The following is a 7,908-nucleotide window of genomic DNA, read 5'->3' as shown; positions in this document are numbered from 1 at the left end:
AACTAAAAAAAACACTAGGATAACGACAGAGACTGCACAATGTTGTACAAACATTCGTGGTTCCCAGACAATGTGTCCTAATGACTTTTTCTCTAGCACCATGCAGAGGTTAGCATTTAGCTCAGAGCACTGCTGCTCCTGAATACAGCCTCACAGTGACTTATTAGATAGCAACGCATAGTCTAGTGCTATTGGATGGTCTTTATTTTAAACTGATGCCACTTCCACAATGTGACATCACTACGAATACCAGCCAATAGCGCACAGCCTTAGGGTTCATGTGTTTGGTTATTCGTAAAAAAAAAAAAAAAAATGGACCTACACTCCCACCACAACTGTGTCTATGCTTATCCAGCTTGTATGTTTTTAGAGTTATTAGTGAGAGGACAGTCGGTCTGTAGGACCACCGTGATCACACGGTGCATGAGCAACACGACTGCCAAGCCTTTATAAAAAATGAACGCTGAAAGAAAGTGTCCGTATCCAAGGGTGTGTATGAGGTTAATGGGTGCTTGGTCATGCATTGAGGAGGAGAAAAGAAACTACAGACAGAACACTGTGCTCATATGGTCAAAAATCGTGACTCCATGTGTTGAGTCTCAGAAATATCAAATGTTTTTCTGGGAATCTATGAATACAATATCCTCCAGGTTGGACTGGTGCTGACTCGAAGTGATAGGAGAGCATGTCAACAGAGCAGCAGTAAAATCATGTTGGAGCCTCAGACAGCACTTCGATACTTCCTGTATTGAGCCATGAGATTTATTGAAGGGTTATGACAGCCGTTGAATTGATTCCTCTGTGTGGTCAGGAAGTGAATCTCAGAACCTCTCGTGCAGACCAAACATGCCTATACTGCCGCATAATGGTTTCAAACATACACACGGTTCCAGAAAACATAAATCCCCAATAGGATATCATCTTTGGAAGGGTAAATACATATTTTATTATTCCAACCCTTGTTGAGTGTGCTGTCAAATAAAATACCCACACATTTGCATGAACTGAAGCAGAGATCAACAAGGGTCTTAGCTACTTTCAGCACATTGTCTGAAAAGTTTTCATGCATTCATATTCAAAGCCCCCCTGAAAATGAGGATTGCCATTCACCAATGTAGCATTGAGAGGGACAGATTGCTCAACAAAAGCCACATTATTGTGTGCTGTTAAATAAAGACTTGATCAATTCATTCAAAGGCTGTGCTGAATGTTTGGTATTTGCACATCAATCAACCCTCCACAGTCCATTATTTGATATGCAAAAACATATTTCTTTCTCTTTGATTAACCAACTGCAAAACTTGGAAAAGGTGCCGGTGAGCAACACTGCTGGGCACCTATGCTTGATTTCAATGTGTGAAAATACAAATATGGTGTGAAATGCGTCATTGCCAGCACACTGTCTGTTTCGAACAGACTTTATTTGTGATGTTACCCAGAATATGAGCTTCTTAGCATATGGAGGTGTTTAACCAAGATTAATACTTCCAGTTTAATACTTGAATGACTGTAGCAAAGTCAGTAGTAATATATACCGTATATTATTCAACACTGCAACTGCTACCACTGCTGTGCACTTTTTACATCTACTAAAAATAACACTACCAGCCGCTTGGCTTGTTGACATTCTAACCCTCTCCACTTCAGCATTCATATAAAGCTCTGGCTTACCACTTGACTGGCTGATGATGAGTGACAGCATCCCTGATTCCCAGAATCCAGAGACGGCAAGCAAGGAGATCAGGGCATGTGTTCTGGATGATTTGTTGCAGGCTGGCCTGGGTGGCCATGAACAAATCCCTGCTTCTCTGCTTGTTGATGATGGAACATTTGCTTTCTTTATTTCACCGTAAACAGACAACAAAACGGTCGATCCAACCCCAGAGGAAGACTTGGTAAGATTTAACCCCTTATAGCTCTGAATTGGACTGCAGAGGGGGATGGGGGGGGGGGGGAGATGACATCAGCAGTAGCAGTGAGGATAAGTAATGAGATGGTGTGCATCTCCAAGGAGAGTTATCTATTCAAATGAAAAGTACCTAAAGTGCCATCCCTCGATCTGTCAGTTTGAATGATGATGGTCTGTGTGTGTCTGTAGGATGTAGCCTGTCTCATTAATCTCCAGGGAGTAGCCCTAGCCCAGTGCTCCCTTTACCCCTTGTAATACAGTTAAGACATCTTAAGTCAACCCTGCTCTCACTCGTTACCCCTGCACCAACGAAGCTCAACCTATTCCCTCTTACAAAAGCTCTGGCAACATGTCAAACTCAGCTTTTCAAATGAACATAAACCACAGTCCAAGTCTATGCTGCCATCTGTACTAATTATAATTCAGAGGAGGAAAAACATGCCCACCAAGCATTCAGGTAGACTCGCAGACTGCACATTCAAGGGGCTTGATAAAGCTCCAACAATGTATCAGAGGAAAATAACAACCATAAGAGTGTTGACGCACGAGGGCAAAACAGTGATGCTCTCAGTCAGGGAACTTAATAGTTTTTGGTTTTTTAATCCCATCGCTCAGACCTCTAGGAGGAAGAAATAGCCCAATTTGGGGTGCGTGGAAACCGGACCGGTCTCAATCTTGGACTGAATCATAGCCTCCACAACAAAACAAATTTGTATCAGTGATTATTTTCCGAAGGGGGAGAAAAATCTTCCAGAAACTTTCCAGAGGTATAAACAGCGCAATTATTGACTAACAGTCACCGCGAAAGGTAACCTTACCCTTCTGACGAGTATGCTTCGTTCAGCATGCGATATACATTACTTGTACAGATCTTTACAAGTGTTGCATTGCTGTAAGATACAGTGGCCTTAATGTGAGCAGGCAGTGGCAATTGAGATTATTGAGCTGGACTTAAGTGTCTCGGTTGCCAATGAGAAAGTAAACTTCATTGGACCTTGCAGAATTTGATAGCTTAAAAGAGAACCTGATCTGCTCTCTCTGTTCGCTGTTGGTGCTCCTTTGGATGTGCTGATACACTGCTGCAATACACAGACTGGTGTCATTTAAGTAATTCTACCTAAAGCCTGCATGATGATATTACTTGAAAAGATGGCCTTGAATCTTTTTACCGTCATCCAGTGGTGGAAGAAGTACTCGGATCCATTACCTCAATAGAAGTACTGACGCAACGACGTAAAAATATTCCATTACAAGTAAAAGTCCTGCGTTCAAAATCAAATAAAAGTACGACATATTATAAGCAAAAACGTACTGAAAGTATCAAAAGTAAAAGGTAATATGCGAGAGGACTTTCCGATACCGAAGATCCAATACTCCTGCAGCTCCTTCAAGCAGCTGTCGATCAGGTGAGCACAGGTGAGAAACTAAGCACGGTTTGAACGTCTCCCTCAAGTTCTCATTTCTTTATTATTCAGTGAAAAAAGCTGCTTGAGGTTATGAGAGCGGTGAGAGTGAACCGTGACAGTAAAGTTGCAGGCTTGGCAACTAAACAATGAGCTGAGACTCGCTATGTCATTAAAGCAGAGAAAAGTGTCCGATACAGGCGATAATTCTCCGTGAATTCATCATTACGAGTGTGGTCACATTGTTTTCACCTTGTTATTTGATACATTGTTACCATTAAAATATCGACTAGTCTTTTAAATGGCCAAGAGACCTAAGTAAGCATCCTCCATCGTTAGCAACCATGTAAAGTGTGTTTGCTGTCTCCCTCCATGGCGCATATAATTATTCCCTCTGCTGCTTCTGATGAATAATTAAGAATGGACAAAGCGGATCATTGCCAGTATTGATTGTAATGCTTTATGCTTTTCGCGATGCAATCTGCGACGTCGAATGTGTCACGACGAGCTGCAACAAGACTGACTGTGGGGATCTTCCGCCATGCAACACCTCAACATAATGTTGAGGTGTTGCATCTTTTTCATGTGAAAGATTCCCACTTTGACCCAAGAGGAATATGTGGTGAAATCAGACTATGGTTTGGCTCTCTGGGAGAACGAAGAAAAACCTGGAAACTTTAGCCAACACTAATAGTGTGTGGGGGTGGGGGATGGGGGTCAGGGGGTGGGGGGGGTCACGGGGCCAACCGCAATTTAGATGATCAACCGTGTAATTTAATATAGGAAATGTAACGACTTATATGTGAGAATTTACACCTACTCGTAGATTGAAGAAACAACGTTGGACCGACGCCTGTAACTTTAATGTGATCACTCAAAACCGGGTTTAACAAGTATCATTAGTGGCACCATGAATATCTGGATGTTTTAGTGTTCCTGAAACAGAGAAATGCATAATTAAGTGCTTCTGCTGTCCGCAGTCCAGATGAACAGAATCTCCATTAAAATGATGCCATATAGGTAATGGTTTTGTAGCCTATGCTATTTGTATTCTGGCATTGATTCCAACTATTCATTTGGTCGAGGACCCAACTCATAAACTTCTTTTATTTTGTTTTTCTGTTTTTCTATTAGTCCTTTTGGCTATACATCACAGTTTCAAGCTCTCTCTCTGCGTGTTTCTGTGCCATACTTTATGTGTCTCCATGAGCAAAGAATCCTACACGAGCAGAACTCTCACCCCAATTAGCATTTATTCAGAAATCCCTACCTGGAAGTAGTGACGGAAACTGGCTCCAAGATTTACATGGGTAGGAACTGTATGAATAAGAAATTCTGTTTGGTTTACACCGAATTACGTAGATGTCTGAGAAATGCTACAGTGGCTGCCAGCGGACTGGAGAAGCACTCTGTCGCGGCCCATGCTGTACGAGGTCCAAGCGCTGAGTCGACGCTGTCTGGGAGATAGAGACCGAGTGGAACCCATCACCATTACCTTGGCTGTTTGTGGTCGTCAGCCTGCCATATCCCTCTCCCCACAAGCAGATGGTAGCATCGCTAGCTTGCCAAGTTTACACTGACGAGAATGTGTGTGTGTGTGTCACGAGTATCCAATGGTGTATGCGTGTGTACATGACCGCACACGAAATCGTACGTGGCAATAACACGGTAGACTTCCTCGCAACCCATGGTGAAAGGCTACTTGTCCCCCTCCTTATCTTTCACGTGAGGGTGTTCTGTATGTTTTTCGTGTCTTTTAGCCTAGAGATGTCACAGGGGAAGAGAGTGATGAATCTTGACTGGATGAATGCGAGAAAGGATGTAATACGGTAACCCTACTATGCCGCGAAATGAGACGGCAAGAGAACAGCGGGGAAACGAATACAGTCAAAGCGAGTCAGCAGACCACATTGCATGTCAGTATGTCCTGCAGATGTAGGCTTGAACCGCTCACTGATACCATAATTTACACATATCAAACACCAGGCTGCGACTGGCTTTTCATTGGGGATCTTTGTGTTTCGTTTCTTTTTTAAACCCCTCCAGTTATCATAGTTGGGGAAATTAACAGTGACCAACCACCTCAGAGACAGTGGAGGAGACAAACGGCTACCATGAGGATACAATATACAGCGAACTGATAAATTAAACTATGCATGGCCGCAGCTCTTATGAGCACATATGGATGTAATTAATAACAATATTGCCAGAGATAACTAAAACGGAAAATGTGCTGTTGGAGTTAGAGCACAATGCCTGGGAATGAACCTGAGGTCTTGGCCTATCGTGCCTCGTGCTGTAACAGGTAGAGCGATGCCGAGTCAGGAGCTAACAGCATGCAGTGGTGGAAGAAGTATTTGGATATTTAAGTGAGAAGCCAAACACAATTAAAATATGAGGTTGTTTTAAAAGGAACAGTTTGACATTTAGGGATGTGCACTTACTGTATTTGCATTCTTGCAGAGACTAAGCTAAGATTGATACCACTCTAAATATGGAACAGCAGCTAGCAGAGGGTTAGCTTAGCTCACCACAAAGACTAGAAGAGGGGAAACAGCTAGCCTGGTTCTGTCCAAAGCTAATGAAATCCATCTGTCAGCATGCCTAAATCCCACTAATTAACAAGATATGTCTTCTGTGTTAAGTCTGTTCAAAAACCGAAGTGTAATGTTACAGTGTTACTGGACAGAACCAAGCTAGCTGTCCTTATTTCCAGTCTTTACGCTAATAAGCTAACCAGTTGCTGGCTGTAGCTTTATACTGTCTAAAAAGTAACTAGTTAGGCTACTACAGCTGTCTCATATCTAGTAGAGTAAAAAGCAAGCTTCAGAAATGGAGAAGTAGAAATATAAATGAGCATAAAATGATAATTGTACAGTAAAAGCACCTCAAAACTGTAGGCTACTAAAGACAGCAGCCTCCTTGAGCAACTGTGCCAAGTCATGTTCTCCCACTGACAGTATGGTATGTGGGTAATTTAAATCGAGAGAGGGAAGTGTTCACACGGCATCAAAGCTACAACGTGGGGGAATATGCGTCCCATTGTTTCCAGTTGGAATGAGGTCTGGCACCACGCCTTGGAACTCCTTTGACTCCAGCACTGTAGTAAAATAGTGTTTACCATTCCTGGACGGTATCATGTCAGTGTACACAGATGAGATGTCTCACAATGCCTATGGAATAAAAGAGCACGTTTCAGCTAGTATGCATTCACAAACCCATTTCAGATACTCCCAGGCTCCGTTGCATCCTTCTCAGGGTATAAAATACCCCTCTGTGGTTGCCATTAACATTCACCCAGGAAGCTCAATCAGTAGCTAACTCTGGTTTTCCCTCCTTTTTGTAATTAAGGCCCCAGGCCTTGTGTGGGGTAAGCCTGTGCATTCTGGCTGAGAAGACGCCCTGAGAGGGGATTTGCGGTTTGGGAAGCTTGTGCTGGAAAGAACAGCCGTCTGTTGGAGCCAGCAACTTGCCCCTTCTCTGATTTGACACATGCCCTACGACTGCGACAGAGTTTGTAGACAGGATGCAGCCTCGTCGTGCACTGCCGAGGCTGCTGCCAGAGAGGCCGGCGCAAAACAACCAGAACGGCCCGTGGAGGCCACAGAATATCCTCTGGAAGAAGATCGCAGCAGTCTGGAGCCTCCCGGTCAAGAGAGGTTTAGGAGTACGAGCATCGCCTGAAGCCAATAGTTTTAATTCCATGGGGCAAAAGCTCTTCACATTGTTGAAATTACCACACAGTCTCACTCGTATGCACGCACAAACTCAAGCTGACACAGAGGCATGCCTGCACATTGTCTGCACATTCATAATCACACTTTCGTAACCACTACTCTCTCTCTCTCTCTCACACACACACACACACACACACACACACACACACACACACACACACTTTCCTTGAAAGGAAATCATTTTCCCTGCGCCGATGCCCTTGGAGAAAAAAAATTAAGTTTGCATTCATGCTGGTGCGCTTTTTGTGTAGGGGGAAAAATACAGAATCAACAAAGAGATACTGTGCAATGATCACAAAAAAAAAAAAAAGAATCACTACTTTGCCAGACGACCTCAGTGCTTCATGTGCAAAGATTGCATTGCATTAGGAAATACGAGTCTCCCCTTCACACAAACATCGCACCTCCTTATCAATATGTAGTGAAGCAGTTTAAATTCTGTGGTCAACTCTCAGCACTTTATCAAAGGCCCCAAAAAAAACTACTTTGATGAATGCATACTTGTCCAAATCATTTTTCCACAAAATGTATTCATCATCATGAAAACACAGTTAATTTGACATGATAAGTCAAGCAGATCTACGCAAATACACCAGAATGAATAAATGTGCATTTACTATGATGTATGTGTGGTAGTATTCAAAGCTAATTGAAATAGATCAAACACTTGGAAGCACATCAAGAGTTGCCGATCATTGTGAATCTGTTAAGTGGCCAGTTGTGTGGCGACCGCGGTGGTTATCTTCTCCAGTAATGTCAGGTGTCATTTCACTGATCCGTCCTCGCTGGTCCAACCCTGCATCTCCATTCTGAGGAGGAGAGAAAAAAAAGGGGGGGGGGGGGGGGGGGGGGGGGGGGG

The sequence above is a fragment of the Anarrhichthys ocellatus genome, unplaced genomic scaffold (genome assembly GCF_004355925.1).
Source record: "Anarrhichthys ocellatus isolate YVR2014 unplaced genomic scaffold, GSC_Weel_1.0 scaffold81, whole genome shotgun sequence".
In the NCBI taxonomy this organism is placed as follows: Eukaryota; Metazoa; Chordata; class Actinopteri; order Perciformes; family Anarhichadidae; genus Anarrhichthys; species Anarrhichthys ocellatus.
Note: the sequence above shows the minus strand (reverse complement) of the source record.